This window comes from Mercenaria mercenaria, chromosome 7 (genome assembly GCF_021730395.1).
Source record: "Mercenaria mercenaria strain notata chromosome 7, MADL_Memer_1, whole genome shotgun sequence".
Taxonomy (NCBI): Eukaryota; Metazoa; Mollusca; class Bivalvia; order Venerida; family Veneridae; genus Mercenaria; species Mercenaria mercenaria.
In genome coordinates, this window is record NC_069367.1 from 20,357,352 (window position 1) to 20,381,937 (window position 24,586).

The window sequence follows — 24,586 nt, forward strand, 5'->3', positions numbered from 1 at the left end:
AGCAAAATGTATAGTGAATGCAAATTTTGTATACAACAAATAAGTTTGGAAAAAGAGCTCATGTTGCTTAATTTGTGAATAACAAATTTCGTCCTGAATAAATAAACAGCCTAGTTCAAGTCCTTCCAAAATGCCAGCCCCATCACACCGGCCCCGATTTGTATCTTTCATCAATTTATATAAACCGTTCTTTACATTCCGAGCTGTTTGTGAATATTTTGTTCAAAACTGAGGAAGCATAGTTTTGGTGAGAAAAGTCACCAGAAGCCACCCTGCTTTCTCTAGGTTTGCTCTAAAGTTTACACGGGGGAGGCTCCCTAGACCCAGCCGGAGGAGGGGATTCCTCTCCCCTACACTCTTCCCTTGAGTAACATCTAAACTGATCACGCTACGCCCCTGATATTCAACAAACGTGGTGATGAACAATTTAGACCTATAGTATACAAGTATCTGCAATTACATGCTTTAAACGAAAACATTCTGTTGATTGTTATCTGACGATTGTTTAACAATGTAATTATTCGCAACATATCAGTTCCATTTTCAAAATACAAATTTTCAAAGCCATTTAGAACTGTGTTCTTTGTGCATAATACTGGTCAACAAATATAGAAGATAAGCCCTTCCTTCAATAGTAATTGTTGTTTAATTTTGGCAAAATGAAAAAAAAAACTAAATAACGTGGTAAAAATAAAATTTAATAAAAAAAACGCACTGTTACCTGTCTGTATCCCTGAGACACACAGTTCGACCACCTGCATACATGTATACGGAAATTGTAACGCATCTATCACCATTATTAGCGCTTGTAGCAAATTTGAAAACTAACAATAAAAGTCTAAAATCGCCAGTTAGTCCTTAATATGATTTACAGGTGTTTAATGTTTCATTTTGTAGCCGAAATAGGTTACAATTAAATTTATTGATTATAATGGGGAGATACGGACAGCCTTGAGTTTTCGATATTTGTCTAACTTTTTATTATATTAGCAAGAATCAAATTGACACTTACGAGAATATTCCTGATAGTGTCTTGTTAAATGTCTCTGATAAGACATTATTTGATGAATAAAACATTTTTTTTCTGCAAAGTTTCTATCATTTATAAATGCTGTATAACGTCTTCTAGGATAACCTCTGATAACCTTTTTCATCTTTTGTGGGTTTTAATCCATGGAGTAGGATGCGAATGACCTTTTCATTTGATACTCATAATAAGGTGTATATATCTATGCAATTTAGGCATGTTCAAATAATATTTAACAAATATGTCTATGGCCTTTACCAGTAAGGCCACAGTGAGTCCTACCATACACATTTCAGGTCATATGACAACTTTCCAGAAATATTTATTTTCGTCTTAGGTAATAATGTTCCCTCCAGCTTCTTTAATGACCACAATACCATGTTCCCCCGCTTAGCTCAATAGGTAAGAGCGTTGGTCTACGGATCTCGGGGTCGCGAGTTCGATCCTCGGGCGGGGCGTATGTTCTCCGTGACTATTTGATAAACGACATTGTGTCTGATATCGTAAGTCCTCCACCTCTGATTCATGTGGGGAAGTTGGCAGTTACTTGCGGAGAACAGGTTTGTACTGGTACAGAATCCAGGAACACTGGTTAGGTTAACTGCCCGCCGTTACATGACTGAAATACTGTTGAAAAACGGCGTTAAACCCAAAACAAACAAACAAACAAAACCATGTTCCCATCAAATAACAGGGGCACAACTAATAGTTGATGTTGCCTTATTATGAGTATCAGATAAAAAGTAATTCAGATCCTACCCCATGAATTAAAAAAATAACACACACGCACACACAAATGAAACTTTAGATTAATGCTAGACTGCACTAGGAGAACTGTAAAACCTCAGAGAAATATCTTTCACTTCTCATGACTCTGACAAACGTCCCAATACCCGTCTCTGTGCAGTAGCCTGATGTTCATGTAAGTGCCATTCGATACGTGGCGTCCGTCAGTCGTTTGTCCGTATATGTTTGGTGGGTGTGTGTGGGGGGGGGGGGGGGGGGGCACTTAATCTATAAATACTATTGGCTGAAACCACCCCACGAAATCTCGAACTAAAACGATAAATATGATAAATGATCTATATCCTGTCAAAGTTTTGTTTCTTTGATTATATGCAGCATTTAAGCTCAAGGCGGGTGATCACATGACTTTTGTTTATGATCACATTGTGTCAACCTTAATGGCTGCGCCCATGTACTAAACAGGTTTGTTGGTGGTAGGAATCCACTGAAAATGCACTGAAATCATGTAGTCTGCTTCTCATGCGGCTTGTAAATGTTTATGCGTGTTTTCTACAATGTTCCTAGGGATTCATGTCTGAATGGTCACATTGTGTCCAATAAATCTAGTGAAAGGTGTACATTTTTGTGTATATAGCAAGTAATTCCAATCTTTTACATAATAGTGAGTCTTTGTAAGTGTTTTAGTGTTGCAGTTCATTAAAGGAATAAACGTACTTAATAGGTAATCCTAAAGCACTTTCGAGCTTGTCACATAACGGCTGAAAGAATTTTTTTTTCTAATTATTTTTCTGTAAGCTAGTTCCTGTTTTACATCATTTTGGATCTATATTTGACATTTTGTAGCATTTTCAGGGAGGCTTTATATAGACATGTAAACTTATTCTACGTAATAGTGTAAAATTTTCTTATTTTGTGTTGCTCAACAATCTTGATTAAACTTGTACATTGTAATTTATACATTGTATTATGAGTCTTTTGGTATTATTTTTTAAACTGTCTTAATGCATGACTTACCAAAATTAATAATAAAGAATGCAGTGCATTACATAATTATCAATCTAATAAGCATAATTGTGCTGAAAATCGAGAAATCACTGTGCCATCAATTGTAAATTTTAACAAGTAATTCTTCTTTTTCAGTCAATTGTGATATTTCAACTAACTTCACTTTTTAAGACTTGAGCGATGGTTGAAATATACCGCATTTATTGATATATACTGTTTTATTGTCCGTGCACTCAAATATGTATTGTCGCCAAAGCATTAATTATATACGTAACCTTCATTTGTTAAATTACTAGGAAGTGAAACAAATGTGAAAATCTTATCTTTATAAGACATTGTAAAGATATTTAAGTCTATTGAAGTTTGACAATAAAGTATTACCATGGCCCATAACAGACAGCATTTATGATATGATTTCAAATTTTGATAAACCATATCTTATGATAGCAAAATCCATATACATTACTGAATGATGCCTGAATAATTTCACAGTCAGCAATCAAATTTTTAATTTTCCTTTACAGAAACTGAAGAAATGTCCATACGCATTTCACTAACATGAAATTCTTAAGTAAACGAAATGGCAAAGGAAGAAGAATTTAGACATTGAAACCAGATACGTTACCGGTATTTTAAATTCGGAATGTTTTTTGTGCTTTATGGATGCAAAAGTGATGGAATTACTATCAGATATTGACTGATGCAATAAATGCCAGAAATGTGAAGTTTACATGAAAACGACATCTCTTAGTTGTACAGGCAATTTTAGAATTTGATAAATATAAATGCATCATTGGTCAAAATCTTACAACAAATATCACTTTTATAATCTTTCAATTTAGTGAAAAATATTTTTTTCTAGTTTAATACAACTTGTAGTATTGAAAATACAAAAACTGTATGGGATTAAAATCTACATAGGCACACTATGCTAGTTGAAAATACATTTTAAAGCGTATTCCTTTAATGGTATTGAAATTGCCATAACTACATACGTTATTATCAAACTATTTTTGGTTGCGGGTTTATCCCGCTACCAAAGTTAAGTGTATTTCTGACAATCATGTAGCATCTTTATTTGATTCCAAATCACATCCAAGTGATGTTAATGTGCTACACAAAGTAGTCCCATTCATGAACAATGCGGATGAATTATCAGCGATCAAGCAGTTCTTATTCATCCTCTATCCATTCACACTATATAAGATCTGTCCAGCCCATGGTTACATCACTGACTTCCAGCTGTTCATGTAAGGTCAGGCAGAGTTTATCTTAGATATGAGGCACATTAGTATTTGTTTCTTATACATTTATATTTATAGATTGGCATTTAAAATGAAAATAACTCTAACAAAACCCGCAATCACCAGACATCTCAAGGCTTTAATTATAATAAGGCATTGATTTTGAGTGTCATCTATATATGAAATAAAGCATTTTATTTGTTATATTTAGATTCCTTAAACTTAACTATGGATGCATGTCTTACCTTTTCATTTCTAGCTAAGCTTATGTTTACGAAGTTCTTGTGGTTTAAAGGAAGAAATAAAATTGAAGCCTACATCAAGTTAGATAAGTTTGACAGCCTGGCATTTAGTATAGTAACGTAAATTCTGGATCCTTAACACAAATAGCAGCTTAAACATCATTATATAGTATTATCAATATCACAGTTCAAATTCAGTCATACCTGATATGAATATGTGCACTACGAATGCACGCCTGGGGGTATTTTGTAACGTATCAGACACTATTTAGAACAGATTTACTCACTGTATAAAGGTGTTTATAATTAAAAACGAAACAATTAATGACCGCTAAAGATAAAAATTAATTGCCACTTTGGTTACATATTTCGATATAAAATCCGATGTAAACGTATTTGATTAGTTTGAGAACATTATAAATGGTGTCAATTTGTGCATTTACAGCCATACATGATGTCTAAGATCTCAGTTGGTATATAGGCTTATCGACTATGTTTTACGGAGGTCTAACAAAGGTCAGACTCAGATCGGAACAATTTGTTTGAGTTGTACTCCTCGTTTCTGAAACATTTATTTCATACCTTTTGTGATTATATGATATCAATTCTATCACTTATGCATTTCTAAAACGCAGAATCATGTGACATTCTGAATTTAAAATCTCTGTAACGTATCTGTTCATCACGTATCTGGTTTCACCCATCTAAATTCTTCTTCCTTTTCAATTCCAAGTACGCAAAGATTCATGTACGTTACCAGTGTTCTTCTGCTCACGTAAGGGAAAATAGAAAAAAAAAGATTGCTAATGTGAAATCATGCATCAACCATCCAATAATGTATGTGGCTTTTGTTACAGTAACATACTGTTTATCAAACTAAAAAATCATATTATAAATGTTGTCTGTAGTGGATGGACATTATTAATAAAGATAAGATTTTCATATTTGTTTCACTTCATAGTAATTTAACAGATGAAGATAACGTATCTAATTTATGCTTTGGCGACAATATATATTTGAATGCACAGACAATGAAAAGTATGTGCCAATGATCATAAATTTTGGTAGGTCATGAATGAAAACAGTTTGAAAATGGTTCCAAAAGATTCTAAATACAACGTACAATAGGTTTAGCGACACTCTTACATGAAATCAGTGTAATAAAGCTTATTTACTTTTCTATAAATGCAAAAAGTCTCCTTGAAAATGGTACGAAATGTCAAGTATAGGCCCATAATGATGAAAAACAGGAACTAGCTATAGAAAATTGAAAATGACACTTTATTGGGGTGGGGGAGGGGGGGGGGGGGGGAATTTTTTCTTTCAGCCGTTATGTGACAAGCTCGAAAGGGCTTCTGGGTTACACCTATTAAGTACATACGTTTATTCCTTTAATGAATTGCAACACTAAAACACTAAAAAAGACTCACTATTATTATATGTAAAAGATTGGAATTACTTGCTATATACACCTTTTATGTTTATGAGTACTATAGGCTTGAGCGTACACACATAATTTCTGGTCTGCCAGGCTGTTGAAAATGCTGCTTGCATGTTTAATTTGAACCACTAGCAATATTGTTTATATTGTGAAAGCAAGTGTAAACATTCAAATAGCTATTATTTTCCATTTTTAGCCCGTTTTATTTTATTTTTATTTTTACAAGTAGATCTACGAGCACCTGGTGAGCTCAGTTTATAGCTTATCAAACTGAAAAAAGTAATAATAATAAAAAAACTATCGAAGTGTGAGAGGTCACGGGTTCAAGGCCCACATTGAGCACTGATTATGTAAGATAAGTTTTTCAGTTATAATAGGTTTCTAATTATTAAGTTAATTTTATTTGTGCTCATTTTGAATTAATAAAAAAGTGAAAAAATATCAGTAAATTATTAATGGGGCACAGGAAGTTGTTTTTCGTTCTTTATAAGTTTCACAGCGGCGCTGCGAGCTAAAGCATTGAGCTATTGTACCTTTCATTGTGCCGTTTGGTGTAATGACTGAAATGTCAGCATGAATGCTTCGTTGCGGAATTATTTGTCCATATGTACTATTAGTTAAAAAGAATTATATATACTGCCGCCCGGTGGTTACGGCAGCTTAAAAATGTAATGATAAATATATAGGCGGATTATAAGCGTGTAAGCGTGCGTTAGCAGGGATATAAATAAGCACGGGCCCAGTAGCCATTGACCCCTAAAATTTTGGTTGAGTCCCTAAATTGTTGGATAAAATGCCCAATATACCCAATGTTTAACATTTATTTTGGACAGTCTGGGTCCCTAAAGGAAAATAGCTAGTTTATATCCCTGGTTTGGCAGATGATATGCCTGCAGCCACGTCTTCATAATCTGTGCAGCTATGTACTATTTTTGTTGGGGCACAAGTACACGGTTTATATTGGTTTAAGAGGTAAAATAGAGTAAATAAAATAATTAAAAATAAAACCCCTTAACTGTTAGAGGCAGCCTTGACTATAAAAAAATGTCGGCTGAAGTGTCGTCTCTGTCGGCTTCCCTTAAAAGACCTGTGCTTATATACTTCAAGGTAAAGTAAGCTTCTCATCGGACGTCCCCAAGCGTCGAGAATTGCAAAAAGAAAGTAAAATAATTTTAAAAAAAATGTCTTTGCTAAACCTCTAACAACCAGGGTCCCACCAAAGAGTACCCCCTTGAAGCGTATCCGTCTGTTTGGTCAGTGCAGGTCTGTGTTTGGGATAAAACTGTATGCGCAATACAAATGTACTGTATCCTTTTGTCCTTTGAACAAGTAGGTTTTAGTTAAAATAGCAAAATTCGTACAAGTAAATTTTGTTCACAGCTAATTTGAGTTCCGCACATAGGGGCATGGCAATTTGGATTCCTGTTTATTTGGTATTATTTTTTGTGTGATTCGGGCATAACATGTTGTCCTCGACCTGTCCAGTTAGCGCTCAAGTGAATTGTCATAGATAGTCTTTAATGTTCAACTCTTTCATTATTTTTCGTACTAATTTAGGAATACATCCAGGTCAACATTAAAAGTTAAAGTTGTAAAACAAATAGTCGTTGTTATAAGGTATCAGAAATGGTATGGGTCACCCGGTGACTACACGCATGTCTGACAGCCAGATTGTATTTTCTAGCCACCTTACAGGTGCTTTTCTCTTCACGAGTTTTTTCCCAAGGAGTATCACATATTAGACCAATACCATAATCTTACATCCGTTGTGCTGCTGTTTTATTCATATTTTTCAGCGGCATTGGCTAAATAATTGTCATCACAGATTCCATCGATTGGCACAACGGTTCACAAATTTCTTGCTGTCGCCATGGTTCCAGTGATTGTCTATATGTGTTGTATACCTGTTGTGTTGATGGACGTCCGATCAAAATCTAGATGAGCATTCATTTAACAGGATGATTTGTATCTGCAGCCACTTATTGCAGTGAAACATCTCTATTTCAGAAAAGGCAAGTATCTTATATAAAAGGTTTATATACATATAAACAAATCGTAATAATTGTCTAGGATGGATCGCCCCCGATACATACATTTTATCTATTGAGCTGATTAATGAAACATTTTTGGTTAGCCACATTAAAGGGGCTTGCCTCCATGAGGACACCAAAATGCTTTGCAAAATTGGAAAGTATATTTATGAGAAACATAAACGTATGTTTAATATCTACCTTGAAAATTTTAACATCATCAAATCATAGAAAGTAATGATTGTTTTACATCAAAATTAAATGTAGCAAATAAAACAATTTTCATTCTACAATCCATCGTCAGTTTACTCATATGTATGTGCTAGGTTTCGAAAGGGGCCTACATGAAGGGGCCACACTTTGGTCAGCTCAGCGGCTATAAAACCTCATCATCGTTTCTATAAAAGATACTGTTACTTATCTTCCTTTGGTGCATTTGCAGCAATGTACGAGTGCTTCATATTTACATGACTAGGTTTAAACAAACATCGTTTTTCACTGTCGTTGAATTTTATTTATGTTCAAATGGCATTATTTTTTGTAATGGGACAAATCTTTTAGAATATCTAAGTAAACGATTCTACGGGACAGACCGGTAAAAATGTATTTGATAGATGGGTTGTTTATAGAGATGTTGTTCGTTCACCAAACATTTGTATGGTTTTCTGATATACTGCTAATCCTTAAACAGATTTCTACCTTGATATAATAAAAGTAACGTTTGCATTAACCTTGGGACAATTATTATTTTATTAAGCAGTTTAATTTACTCATAACGTATATAAAATAATAATTTTAGTGGCCCTTCAACTGACATAAGTGCATATCAGGTATGGCACTAGGCAAGATGATTCATAACGAAAGACGGAAAATAATGATTAAAATCGAATTGGTTCCTTGATAATGTTTATTACTAATAGTTTTCCCCCTTTTGCAGCCATTGCTGGGATAATTGTTCTTTCGATTGATTCAAATTGTATTCTTATTTAAATAATGTATTTTGTTTGTACCTTTGCAGTGTCGCTGGGGCAAATGAAATTCGGTTATTTTCAATCATACGGTACATCTTTAGCTGTTTGTATAGTATGTGCATTTTAAACATTATCTCACCTTGCCAGTTGCCATGAGAAATCTTTAAATAAAGTCGCGGCCTTTTCCCACTAAACTGTATTGTAGTTTTCATTTATACTGATAATTTAGTTGTAATGAGTATGACAGACGTATATGGCCGATGATTTTGCGTCTTGCTAATGGCTGCTGTCATTCCCTGTTATATACGGTCCATTGATAAAATAAAAAGGTTTATAAGTAATATTCCTTCAGTGATAATGCAAATAATGTAGCAAAACACATTTGCAGCTAATACTTTTATGTTTTTGTTGTTGTTTGATGGTTTTAAGTACTAGTTAAGGGGCTCAGAATAACGAGAAAAGGACATGTTTGATTGTAGTTTATTGTCAGGAAGAGGTGCAAAAGTCCCATGGCTGGGCACTTATTTAGGATTTTCACACATATTCAGATTTAACAGAACTTTAAAAAAGATTAATATGCCGCAGTTTTAGTTTCATTTGATATGACTCAAACAATATAAACATGTAAAATATTATTCTAAAAAGTAGTTCTTCCTTGAAAAAAGTAAGTATTTACAAACACATTTATACGTGTAGATACGTATGTAATAAAAAGGTTATCATTTCTGCATCGGGAAATATGCACTCGTTCTTTAGCGGAAGAAGTCGCGCAATATTTCCGCTGCAGAACGCGTGCATATTTCCCGATACAAAACTAGCAGCATATAACTACTGTAAAATCATTTAATTTCGTGGGCATGTTTCGTGGTTTTGGTCAAAACGGCAATTTCGTGGGGATATGAATTCGTGGATTTCAACTTTTGAACATAAAATAAATGGGAATTTTATTTGTTCGTTGGGATTAAATTTCGTGGATTGACTCTACAACGAAATCCACGAAAATTAGTCCCCCACCAAAATTAATGATTTCACAGTATCTTAAACTGTGTCACTTCGTCTTACGGCGCATTTTATGGTTTGAACCAGGTCACTATAGTACGTGTCAGACCGCTGTGACATTTAAAGTTTTATTTGACACTCCTTTTTGGTACATTGATATCTGGATCAAGTCCGGAAGCAGTCCAGATTTTGGAGCTTAAAGTCAGGAAATCAGGTATTACCCATTTTTTATGTTTTATAATCACATTTGACGTTTTTGATTATTGACAATCGTTAAAGGAAGGGCTATAGTATCACCTAAATATTTGCTACAAATCGAAATTACAGACACGTAAAAATAAGCAGCTGCGTATTTTTTTTTTTTTTTTTTTTAAATATTTTAACCATATATATGTATTTAAATTTCTGCAATGTTGTCTGTTATAAAATCTTTTCTAAATGAAGTTTAATTCTGGACAGTGGCAGTCACTTTGTGCTAAATGTGAAGTATGTGTACCTTTTCGTTTATACATTTATATATATTTCAAAACTGTAGAGAAAGTTTGCATTACTAATGAATATCTGAAAAGATATGATGATGATCACGATCGTTTCCCGCATCCGTTCCGACCCGCACTTTTGACCCAAGAATATAGTGAGTGATATCCGCCATAATTCTGTATTGAATAATTAAATTTAATTTACCAAACTGACAACTCTTAACTTACATGTGTGTAAAAGGTAATACCTATAATAAATTCGACTATGTCTTGTATCAATTTTTAAGTTCATGTGTGTAAATTGCATTATTGCAAATGCGCAGTTACCTTAATCAGTATAATCTCCAAGTTTAAATTCCCGATACCTTATCTTATGCCTATTTAAATTATTTTTGTGTTTGGTACATATTGTACTTTGTGTAATATACTTTACGAAACAGCGAAAAGTTAGAAGCTACAGCTTTTAACATAAAACTAAACAAGATATAATTACAAGTTAAAGCATAGCAAAAGTTCCTTTTAGAGCACATCTATATAAAAATATATTAATAATCATCTTGTAAAATTTTGTTTACGTCTGTTTTAAATATTATTCATCAGTGTGTGGAACCCCGGACAAGACCATTCTACCTTATTGACATATATTCGCTTTATTTTTTCTGTTTAACATCCTAATGTAGTGATTTGATGCGCTAACAGTCTACGTCCTCGCACACAACAAACTGAATGGTCATTGATCAAGTAATTCATCGCTACAGTTTAGTAGTATTTGTCCTAAATCTCGTGAACGTGACATCCGGGCATTCGATGCATGAATTTGTTGCGCACAATGGGAGGGGCGCAATGGAGTTTGTTTTCACATTTTGCCCATGCATTCGAAGGTAACGACGTATGTTAACCTTTGTGACAAATAGTGTGTTTGGCATGTTTCAACAACGCCACTTTTCCATCCTCGGGTTTAGTAATATGTAATCCGCAGAGCGCGTTCAGTCAGAGAGTCGCTTCAATTAGGAAAGAATGATTTTAACATCAGAGGTAATTTCTAAGGCCACAGAGTTTGATTGGCCAGCTTGTAATGACACAAGTTTGCGAGGTCAGTTGCTCAGTCAAGTGTGACTTACCAATTCTATGTGTTCCTTAAAGGAACAACAAACTAGAGGTTTACGTCTAAGCTTGGCAGGGGTATCTCCTGTCGAATTCCAACTAGTGGTATAGAAGGAGTAGCACAGATAAAAAAATTGGACAAATCAAGGGTCATGACTCAGCTGAAAATCATTTAATCTGATATGACGACAATATGCCTAAATAGGCGTCACCTAATCGCTCATGAGGTTTGGTGAAATTCTGCCTTATTGTATACAACAATTAGTATAAACACTGTGTAGAATATGACAAATCAAGGGTCATAACTCTACTACAATCACTGAACCGGAAAGTTAACATATCATAAAATTTGACGACGGGTATTCATTCCCCCTAAAATAACTGAACCGGATTGTCAATAATATGCATAATAAGACTTGACTCTGATCACTTCTGTAAGATTTGGTGGAAAGCTGCCCAATACTATAAGACGAGTGGGCAAAATATCATAAAATTTGATAAATCAAGGGCCATAACTCCGCTGAAAATCATCAAACTGAAAAAGGGTGACGTTGTTCACAACTAGGCTTGGCACTAATCACTCTTGTGGAGTTTGGTGTAAATCCGTGCGGTTTGGTGTAAAAATCGTCCAGTGGTGTCGGAGGTATTGTGCAAGACAGTTGGACAGGCAGACGGACAGTACTGAATCATTATTTCTCACTTACCGGACAGAAAAATCTCTATTTTTAGAAGTGCTGGAAAATCTTATCTCACACGGGTTATCCCACACTCCTGTGACGGACTACTTCATGCACTGAATATACATATTATTTATGTAAAATAATTAAAAACCTTTATCTTTTCTCTCCGTTCCTTATAGTGTATTCCTCGGTTCAAAATTCATTACTTTATGATAAGAACGTACCGTTACGCTACAAACGATAAAACTAAAGCGGAACTTTGTTACTGTGCGTCACTGAAATGTCACGACGTCACTTCTGCTTACGGACGCCAGTTTCCCGCGTTTTAAATAGTTTCATATTTTTATGCTTGTTTTTATTGTTTCTGTTGTGGTAAGTGAGAAATAGAATCCATCATTGGTGTTCGGTGAAGATCGGAAAATCCCAACCCTCGGGCGCACCGCTCAAGTCTTAAACTCGGCTCAGCCTCGTTTAAGACTTGAGCGGTGCGATCTCGGGTTGGGATTTTCTGATCTTAACCGAAGACCAATGATGGATTCTCTATATCTCCCACACTACATGTGGAAGACATAATTAAAATCTAAACGATAAAATTTAGAATTAAGAAGGGTACCAGTACTATTGGGACCCGATACAGAAATTACAACACAGAAGAAACCAGAATTGCTGGTTCCCTTTTATTTTAAGTAACAAATCAGTAGACTTCTGATCGGCTGCAGGGTTTGGTTGAAACTGCATAAAACCTTAAGTTGAACTTGAAAATGGTGTAGTTTGGAAGTATTCTTATATTTCTCAAAAAGAGGATACTAGTAATCCGAATCGGATGGTTAGATTTAGGCTTGTTTGAGAAGTCATATCTTCATAACTCGGTGGCAGTTGTCATAAATGATACTTTGTTGACTGCTAGAAACGAACATGCCCGTTTCTAGAGGACTAAGATCCAATCAGATGCGAACCAGGCTGTCATGGGCCCATCTCCTAGGTCAAAGTCCAATAATATTCCAAAAATACGACATTTTATCGGGCGGTCTAGTGGGTTTGGAGATCAAAGGGCAATCTTGGCTAACTTAAACTTCACAACTTCAGCAATCGTGAATGCTCCTTGGGTCGAATCCGACAGCTTAGTCGAGAACAGCACTCTACTCTGTTTACTTGACCATATCATGATGTGTAGGTACCCAGCATAAAGACACTCGATCTCTAACATAGTAGATGTATATAAACACATTTTAAAATTACCATACTATACCTGCCCGGACCAACAAGGCTGCAAAGCTACTCGAATATAGTTTACAGAAGATGCTTACTGCAATTATGATAATGGGTATAACGTCGTAGTCATAGGGGCTTGAACCTGGTTAAAAACCGTTCATCTTCTATGATATGGCCTGTTAACTATGACTAACTTAGGAACATCATCTCTTAACGGTAGAAAGGACCTATACCTACACGTTCATGTATGATATGGGTATATGTATTGGGTACATGGTTGGACACGTTTTTGGACATTAACAAAATATTTTCTACGTCTGAACACCACCAAGCGATCTAGTTTGGTATGTCCATGCAACTGTGGCTACCCATATACTATGACATGGTCGAATTCATTATCCAGCACCTATATATACACGTCTGCATATCATATGAGTATACAATCACAAGGGTCGCGACATTTCAGATAATGCCAAAATAGTAAAATATTCGAAGGTGGAGCCTTACCAAGTTCTTAACTATCATCTGCCTTGCCGTTTTCCATATTATGCACATGCCTTACAAGACGGTAACAATATGATGACGAAGTGCGAATACACAATTGTGACAATGCGGTATATATTCGTGACTTTACAACGGCAAAGCACTATAGTATTATGTTGAAGTGCGAAAATATATTGTCGTTCTGTCACATTTGCAAGTCCATATGTTTCACAACGTCATCGTTTCCTCGCCCTTCGTCCGATAAATAGAACTACCATAATTTCACGTTTCACATTTATAGGAGCAGGCGCTGGCCCTAACAGAATACCGTAGCCAAGCGGTATTTCTCGTTCTTAATTTCTATGTGGCCGGGAATAATATTTCTGGTGCATTCTGTCTTCCTTACTTGTGAGTGACAATTGTTTTTCTATATGTTTGCTGCGTAATGGTGTTTGCAGGCTGACATGCATTATAATTACAAAATACAACGTGCATCCTTTAAAATACAAAGTAACAAACTAAATGTAGCTTCATGGATTAAAATGTGTTTCACGGCTGAAGAAATTGGGATTTACAATTTAAACACATATAAGTTGTAAGAGTCCAGTTGCAATATATAATAAAATATATTCGAGATTGTAAGAAACTGGCATAATGCTGGCTAATATTTCTGAGTTTCAATAATCAAATTACACACATGAAAGTTAGAACTTACCAATTTAAAATATGCAATATAGTAATCTGTATTATGACAGAAAATACCTTCCATATAGAAAATCTTCAATTTATAACATTTTTGTCACACAAGTAGCAGTCAGGTTAGCAAGACGCATGGTATATATAAGAAAAATTTACTGCGAAACTAAACAAAACTGATGCAGCTACATGTTTAACATTCAATAAAAAGTTTTATAGACGAGATATGGCGTCATTTACGTTACGTTAATGTATTCTGCACGTTTGATAAACCGGAAGAATTGGAGTTACGTCATTTATCCAGAAAATGTAGAATAAAGCCTGGATTCCTTGTACGGCAATTAAAATCATTTCATGAAATAAAGACAATAGGTGGGTAAATTTATTTCAACGGCAACGTTACTATCTTCTAAAGTTAAATATGATATTAAAAGATCTGACATGTTAAAACTTCCAAAAAAAAAATGTCTTAAAATCAGCTAAAAATGCGTGGATCTCTTTAATAATTGGCAACTATCTCGGAAACAAGCACACGGACCATCACATTTTTTTCACCATATCATGGGCCATAAGTGTATTTACGACTGAGAAGTTCCATCAAAATCTACATTGTGGAAAATAAATGTTCGCGAAAATATTATCAAAATTGTGATTTTCCCATTGACTCCCATTATGAAAACTTGTGTTAGGTCAAAATATTTCAAATCAGTCTTGCAAATACTCGAGCACACGACCCTATCTTTTTTATTTTTCGAATTTTCTATGTACATTCAGAAATTTTGAAAAAGGAAGGTTTGATAAAATTCTACATTGTAGAAAAAATTTTGATCCGAACGTGCAGAACTACCTTAACGTAAGTTACCTTTTAACGTGGATGAAAATGATATAACGGTTTGCTTTTATTAACGAAGTTTTCATGGAATCATATTAACGTGCATTTTTTCTCTCTTCTACAACAGGGTTTGTTATGCGATTTTCAAGGCTCGTAGCGATTTGTGTTGTCCTTTTAGCATGGCTTTTATTCGTTGATTGCAATGAAGTAGTTTACAACGTTCCTGTACATGTTCCAAACAAAAAGGATGCACGGATCAGAACGTGTAAGTACTATATTTAGCCCTTAAATTTCTATTGGAGGAATGAGAAAAGATTAGAGGAGAACTAGAAATGGTTTCTTCAAAAGAATTAATATGAAATAAGGCACTGCCTCAATCGGGAATCGATCCGACTTCAACTCACCCCATAACATTTGAAAAGAACTGTCTAATGACAGCACGGAATGACACATTTTTAATTCGATAGTAAATATCTCATTCGGTATATCGCATATTACCGTAGAGGGATCGATCCCGATTTCATCGCTTCGCGTTGGATCGATTCCCTGTCAATTTAAAGTTAAATTTTGGAACAAAAACAACACTGCCCATATTTGTACCGATGTGCAAGACGTTGCGGTTCGGACAAGTTATGTGGACGCTTATTAGGCACTAGGAAAAAGCGTATTCTTCCAAAAAAAAAAAAGTCAGACGCTCTGTGCACAAACCGGAAGGACACATTTTTTAAGTTTAGTTTAAACATATTTTATTGCCAATATATACATATATAAACAGATAACTACGTCAATTGTACATATAATAGGCAAAAGGGTCGACCCACAAGTTCTCGCAACATTAGTAACGGGTCTTCCCTAATGCAAATATTTACATATTTAATTTACAACAATGACAACTAATTAGGTACATGTGTGGTAAATAATAAATTTACAATATAATAGCTACAAAAAAATGGAAAGAAAAAAAAAAGAGTTGAAATAAGTATGAGGTACAAGTACATGTGTACTTATAAAAGCAATCACATTTGTGATTAGTGGCAATGTATAGATAGATGTAAGAGTAAAAATGATGCAATTAATTTGCATTAACATGTACTACATTAGGGAAAAAACTTTAAAAAGGAGAAACGAGTACATGTGACTTATATAGACAAACATATTTGTGACTAGTCAGTGTACAAAAAGATATAAGAGTACAAAAAAAGAAGATACAATTCAATTGCATTAACATGTACTACATTTGGGGAAAAAGAACATAAAAAAGAAACAACAGGGGTCTTGTCAATAATAAACTTATATAATTATATATGAATAAATTGAATAAGATTGCCTGCTAAATATGGTGAGTCTCAAAAGCGTTTGGTTGATTTTATGTAATGTTGGACTGAGCAGAATATTTTGCAGTTGTCTTCATATGACAATTCGGAATTACCAACTAAAAGAAGTTGGGTATTTAAAGGATGAAATTGCCTTAGATCGTGGAAAAGTTTAATCCTTTGATTTGTATATATCGTACAAGTGAAAAGAAAATGTTTAACGTCTTCAATATCTTCTCCACAAGAACAGATTGAGTCCTGAGACAGATGGTTGCAAAATAAATGAAAATTCAAATTACTGCACGCGTTTCTAAGCCTTGCATGAATTATAGAAAATTTTCTTTCTCCTACAAGATACCATTTTGGAGTTTCTGTAGTTGGAAAAACGGTATTTTTTAACAATCTTTTAAAACTTGATAAGGTGTTAGTGGCTCTTATTTCAGGACTCAAATTGTTCCAAATATCAATAGCAGAAGGCACAAAGGAATTAGAAAATATCTGAGTTCTTCGACTGAGGATTATAAAATTTTCAGCGTTTCTTAAGTTGTAATGTGTAGAATTGTTGACAATGTTTGGAAAAATATTATTCAAATACTCGGGCGCATCACCATTGCGAATTCTAAATGTGATTAAAAGTTTTTGATATAATCGTCTGTCAGATAGTGAGAGCCAGTTAATTTCCTGATATAAATTTTGAATTGAGACAGACCGGGTAAGTCCAGTTACAGTACGGGCTGCTTCATGTTGAATTTTTTCTAGTGTTTCTTTTTCGTACTGAGTACAGCCGTCCCACACTACAGAAGCATATTCTAAAACAGGTCTTAAGAAAGATATATATATTTGATAAAGAGTCTGTCTATTAAGAGTATACTTTAATTTTCTCATCATACCTAACAATTTTGAAGCTGATGTAGTTATTTGGTCAATGTGGTCATGCCATTTTCCATTTGAACTTAGTGTTAAACCTAAGTGTTTATGTCGTTCAACAAATCTTACAGGTACGTTATCAAATGTCAAAAATGGTTTGTTGATATTTTGTTGTAAAGTAAAAAACATTGCTTCTGTTTTATTCGGATTAAAATCTACAAGCCATTTTTTAGACCATGCATTTATTATGGCAAGATCATGGTCAACAATTCCTTCAAGATCAGTCAAAGAAGATGTAGTACATGCTAAAGAAGTGTCATCCGCAAAAAGACGTGCAATACATAACAAATTCTCAATGATGTCATTAACATATACTAGAAAGAAAAGGGGCCCAAGGACTGAGCCTTGGGGCACCCCGGCATTGACGCTGAGAGGTTCAGATAAAGAAGAGCCAACAAAAACTTTCTGGTTTCTGTTTTCAAGATAACTCTTGGTCCATTTTAACAAATTTCCTTTGATACCATTTAGTTGTAGTTTATAAAGGAGACCTTTGTGCCAAACTCTATCAAAGGCCTTAGAGATGTCACAAAATACAATACAAGTATAAGTTTTGGTATCTAGAGATTGAACAATTTGATGGTACATATCTAATAATTGATAAACCGTAGAATGTCCTTTCAAAAAGCCGGATTGTTTAGAGTAAATAAGTTGATTAGCTACCAAATGGTTATACATGTGTTTGTGTAGAATTCTTTCCATAAGTTTTCCTAGACAACTTAAAAGTGAAATAGGACGATAATTAGAAGTCAATTTATTATCTCCTTTCTTAAAAAGTGGCATTACAATTGCTGATTTCCAAATTTCAGGAAAAACACATTCTGACAAAGACCTATTGAATAATGTACAAAGAGGTTTGGAAATTGTTTTTAAATTGTTTTTTTAATTTGATAGTATATATCTCATTCGGTATATCGCATGTTACCGTAGAGGGATCGATCGATTCCCTATATTATTGACGTTTAATAAAGCAGTCGTTCTAGTTTTCTTTTCTTGGTTCTAGTTTCAAGGCGGTGAACTGGTGATAACTCTCGGATATTTCCGTTCGATAACTATTCTCGCTGCGCAGTTCGACATTCTTTGGACTAGAGTAGCCCAACGCGTACAAAACATTCCGTGAAGACCGTATTGTTCCGAAATCGCATTTGGAGAATAAATAATTTGCCAATTAAGGCCAACTACCTTTAACCTTAAAGCTGTTACTAACGACACGTGTTTTTCTTTAGAGCCAGGGAAAGAAAAGGTTTTAGTATTTCTTGTTTGCATTTGAATTGCAATAAATATTTGAATATCTACATATACTGTACTTCCACTTTATTGTTATCATTTTATAGAAAGAACGCGTTTCTAAATACCCAACGATTCATAAGAGAAGTCGTTTAAAGGTGCTTCTACTTTAGCTCCACAGCTCCCTGAAAGGAGATAAGCAAAATCCATTTGAACAAACTTAATATAGCTCCATGCCAGTATGCTACTGACCAAAAAGCGCAAGGCCAACTATTACATTCAGTTGAAAGATGTTTAAGTAAAAATGTTGACACAGGACGACGGACACAGGACGAAGGACAGTAGTAAATTATTACATACAGCTGTATAGGATAATATGGCGACTTTGTATTAAGTTGCTTATTGTATATTAGACTCAAACTCCTCAAAATAAGCTATGGAGCACATAATAAAAGTGTTCCATTAAACCCGACCATATTATATCTAATATGACAACACTGCTGGCTTTCACAGGAAGCTTGAGAATGAATAAAGCTATTCATGGTAGTGCTACAAACCGAAATGACGTTTTACAACAATTTTGAACGTTATAAAGTTGAAAGACCAATGTTGATGAAGATCCATAAAGCGATTTCTATTTTAGCTCCAACGGCCCCTTTAAGAAGCCAAGCAAACTTATTTGAACACATTTGGGAGAGGACCTTACGGTGATGTTACAAGTATTCATCTAGTGGTTCGTGAGAAGTCATTTAAAAGTATTTCAATTATTTAGCTCTAGTGACCCTAAAAGGGGACAAGCGCCCTTATTTGAACAAATTTGGAAGGAGACTCCATCAAGCGGTTTCTACACTGTACTCGAAAATGTCATCCGTCCGTTGACTAAATAAATCTTTAGTGACCGTGTTAAGTTATTTGCATGCCATTCTACCAGTCTGCCCCTTGAAAAGGATTTATTAGCTAATTCAGTAATTGTCATGAAGCCCCAACATGTCCCCTCATTGCACAATCAAGATTGAACATGCTTGAACATGCTTGATTGTGATATGCCTTCCGATATAATCCAGGCCCTGACTTTAATTTGAAATATACTTGAGTCCAGCAAAACTCCTATCCTTTGTGTTGATTCAATTTTGATCCTTACCGTCAGGAAAAAAAAACATTGAGTAAAAGTCGTTGTGTTTATCTTTTGGAGGTAAATTTCCGCACGATACAACTGAATTGTGTATAAGTTATATGGCGTCACATAAAAGTTCACGAAAATATTATTTAACCGTTTTAATTTTGCTTGCACATTCATTTTGACCTCTGGCATAAAATTAAATCAAACGAAACATATTATAAACGTTATGTTTTATCAAGTTCCTTGCTTCAAAAGACTTTCATCATACCGCTCAAGATTCTCTCCTCAGTGGAACTGGTACACTAACATTGTTTATATTTTTATATTCAATTTTTGTAATGTTCAAAGTTTATATTCATACTAACCGATGATAACACATATTTTTCAGACGTTTATGCTATTCTAATTGCCGTCGTTGCTGGAAATGCGATTTTAGGGACCCGACAAAACACGGGAGCAGATGTCACCGTTGTGCATGGTGGTGGTAATGGTAATGGCGGCCCCTCGATTACTGGATAGATAAAATAGATATGCGAGGTAGCTTTTTTACACAGCAAAACCATTTGATACAATTCAAAGGTAGTAAATGCAATAAAACATCCTTGAAGTATCTAATAACAAAGAATTATTTTCTGAAATAAAAGTATTAAAACATTCATATCCTCACATTATTATACTTTACGCATGCGCATAGATATTTTTGCTGAAAAAAGAAATTTCTTCATTTGTTTAAAGACTAGTTTTTCTTTTAGCAACAACGAAAACATCTTTACTTTTTGATACAATTCTCAAACTCTCAAAAATAATGTTACGGATTGGTTATTTTCACACTATCTGTAATGTCGCATGTTTGTATTGTAGTGTCGCTTTGTTGTCTTAATTGTTGTGTTTTATGGTTTTGTCTGCGTCGACCTATGTTGGCTATATGTTGCATATGACAGCCTCAGTAGAACATTGCAGGTCCTTTCTGTTTACCACCGATTTCTGTTCTGCTCGTGAAATATAACCATGCTTGCCAATGCTACAATCGCAAAGAACAATATTTCGTTGTCATACATACAAAATATTTTGAATTTCCAAGAACAGTTGAAGAAACTGTTAAATTGTATAAAAATACAGGCAGTTGCATTTGTATTTTATGTTTGTGACGTCACTATCATGCTAAAGAAACATATGCTATTTTATATATTGTTGAGGGTTTCTTAAAGGGCAAGGAAAGCCTGACAATAACTTAATTTTTTGTGAAAGCCATCTTAAAGCCTTTCGAAAGATTACTTAAAATCGGATAACAATTAAAAAAAATATGTCTGTTTGAAATTTAAGGAAATGGCTGAACATGGAAGCAGCCATTTCAAGACCAGTATGCTTATGACGTCATCTGCACACTTCTAAATTCTTTATTTAGCAAATAACCTTTTATTTAGATTAATGTCATATGTTTCTTGACTCTTATGTGTAAGATGTAAAACATAGTAATTTCTTTAATTATAGCTTGAAAGGGTAGAAAATTGTTTTACAGAAATAAGTAGATATATAAATATGGTTCAGATATGTATCTAGAAATTTAATTAAACCGCCATTTTGTTTTTTGTTGCCATGGAAACAAAATGAACAACAGTTTAATCAAATATTTAAATGCTCATATCTTTCTCATTTTTAAGCCGATTTTGAATTTTTTCACTTCTTAAAATGATTCAAGAAATTCAAGCTGATGGAAGTAACATAAGAACAACATTGCCTTACCCTTTAAGCGTACAACATCAGGGAATTTTACTTTATGCACTATTACATTCTCTTATCTTGTTTATTCTCATATGACAAACCATGTCAAAAACACTTACCATGACATCACGTCTACTTACATGTGGTAGCTAAGAAATAGAGCTACTTAGTAGATATCAACAATTTTACATGAGTTATATAACATACAAGAATCGAATCTACTGATAGTATGCCTGTTTAAACTATCAACGGTGATTCCTCACGAAATAATGATTTTAGGGTAAGCCTGCAGGAACGTGCATGTATTACCTTTCACTCGTGTTAAAATTAATTAAAGCACGCTTATGATACATCATTTTCTGAAGACTTCATTGTCCTTGTATTTGAAACCTGGGGGACGTACTTCTGCTTATCTGATTCCCAGTTAAAACACAAGTAATTATAATGTGCCGTTTTGATATTGATCATTGTTCCTTCTCAAGGAACACATGGTGAACATGTCACACTTGACTGAGCATGTAATGGATGCAAGGGTATCATCAAAGGAATCCGATTTCCCGTAGGGCGTCGCCATCTTGGACTCATGCATATTCATTACAAATAGCCTCTAGCCCAATATGTGTTTACGCATAATCAATCTTTATTTCAGTCTTTAAAGTGCAATACAACTACTAAAATAACAGCAGAACAACAAGACACAGTAATAAAGTTTAAATCATGTAACTCCTCAGTTGCATATACTATAGTAAAGAATCGAGATTAATGAAATGAATATGAATATGCATCATCTATAGATAGACTCCCGCCAAAAAAAAATTTACGTAATAAAATTGTCCCTGGTCACGTGATTTTTTTAGCTTCTAACGTTTCGGATTTGCAGGTGCTTTCTTTTGCGTACTTTTTTTACTCTTCCTGATTTGTTTTTCGAATCGTAAATGCATGTATGAAATTTCTTTGTGTTAAGTGTGCAGGTACTCGCTGGTGTAGTCGCGTGATGAAAATATCCGGAACACAGACTGCAAGACAAATGCTTCCAAATAGCAGAATATGTACTGCACTTGCTTATATTAAAAAAAACAATTTTGGGTTATGATAAAACTGTTAATACTTAGATTAGTTCTTAATTAAGTTTGCACCAATAATGACAGCACATATTTTTCTCATTGCATTATTAAACATTTGTAACATTATGCTTAAACAATATCCCTTAAAAAGAATATTTTATATGCGCTAGAAGGAACCTTTTGGTAAGCTAAATCTTGTTCTAAGATGGTGTCAACCAGAACCTAGGTATTCTGAGTTTAACTATCACTGTTCTCTTCTCTTGCATAACCACCGTTAGCAATAGATCCTTCTTTCCTCTTTGAAAAGACATTCAATTTCCCGATGGGGGAGGATGTAGTCTATGCAGTCTGTCACGTGATTCCGAATACTATTTTTTAATGTATTGAACATATACCACATAGTTCATTTCTATGTCGTAAAAAATCACGTGTCTATTTTCTAATATTTCAGGTAAATGAGAGATTATCCAGCGGATCTGACAGTATTATATACCAACGACAGTATTGTTCTTTACAGTATTATGTGTTGTTTCACGAATTAAAATCACAATTTAATGTATAGAATAGTATTAATTTTCTTCCCAAATCATGTAAATAACGTCAGATATGTATATAAGTAGTTGTAATAGCTTTTAGAAGGCTATGTTAAAGCAGTAACTAAGCTGAATACAGAGGCTATTCTTTATTACATGAAAAGTCCACTTATTTTATAACGTTACTTCGACATTTTCCAGAATATCAGATATTCAGATATTCAGATACTTATATTCCAATCAAAAATTATACTTCCACTATAGAAAAATAGAAAGGGATGTTAGCTTTATATACAAAAGTTGCGCGTCATTAGCTACACCCACCTCCCGCCCCACCCCCTAAATCTAATTTAACTTTTTTTTACGGGCGAATTTTTTCGTAATAAAATTTCTTCAAATTTTGAATATTGAAAGAAAATCATCTAAGAAACAAAGATATGCAATAAAAGTCATTGGTCACCTGTACTGAAAAAAGAGCTTGAAGAAGTGAAGATAGGGTGTTTATTCTGCGGACCACTTTCTGAAATATATGGCTGTCTTGTGGAAAATCTACGACGGAGTGAAAATCTAGAAACTGTATCAAAATTGATCTGAAGTAGCTAAATTGTATCTGAAACAAAGAACAATTTCTTTTATTGGTATATAGCCTTAACGTCTGCAGAAGCCCTTAGAATATGTGTGTGACCTCAACCTTCAGCCCCGGTCATAAACATTTCCGACGTTGATACACAAAAATACGTGTATTGTCCCTACACGGGGAGAACGGGGTTGGTTGTGCCACGGGTTGGTTGTGCCACACATGAATGTCCATCTTTATTGAAGAGTTATGACGGCATTTGCAAATATTTTAAACGCGCCATTTTTCAAATACACTTCTTGGAAAGCACAAGCATTGTAAACAAACGGACAACGAAACTGTTTGAAAAACCAATTTGCACCACTATAAGTAAATTTTTGATGTTATTACACATTTGTGTACTGACAGTACGTTATTATGTATATTTATTGACATAAGATATAACGAAATTCAGCATTTTGAGATGTGCGATTACAAAAATAGTAAAAGGTTAAATGCCATGTAGTTTTATAATGCTATACCATACTGTATGGTAAGGGTGAACCCCGCAAATTGTACCCCGAATACGGTCAGAACCTACCTAAAGTGCAGTACATCTAAAGAAATTCTGTCTAAAAAGTTTGAATGCCAGAAACCAAAAATCCATTTTTAACACTTTAACATACTATTCTCTGCCCTCGGGGCATTAGTTTTATACATATGGTGGTTGATTTCTGCCACTTCGTACCGGAGAGTTGATAGTGGGGGAGGGGGCGTGACAAGTTTTTCGAAAAGTAATAATTCTAAGATGAATTTAATGTCGCTTTTCTCAGGTTTTTGAACAAAACTTACAATACATGTGAGATCATTAGTAAAGAGTTGGCAAAGCTCACAAATTATATTTTCATGTCACATTTAGTGTCCATATTTAATAT

General features: G+C 34.3%; 1 long non-coding RNA gene across 1 annotated transcript; it reads left to right on the forward strand.

Moving 5' to 3' along the window:
- Positions 1-9,772: 9,772 nt before the first annotated feature.
- Positions 9,773-20,616, forward strand: LOC128558452 (uncharacterized). The gene is made up of 3 exons (XR_008371631.1): positions 9,773-9,920; positions 15,320-15,457; positions 20,165-20,616. It is a non-coding gene; the product is annotated as an uncharacterized LOC128558452 (long non-coding RNA).
- The last annotated feature ends 3,970 nt before the right edge of the window (positions 20,617-24,586 follow it).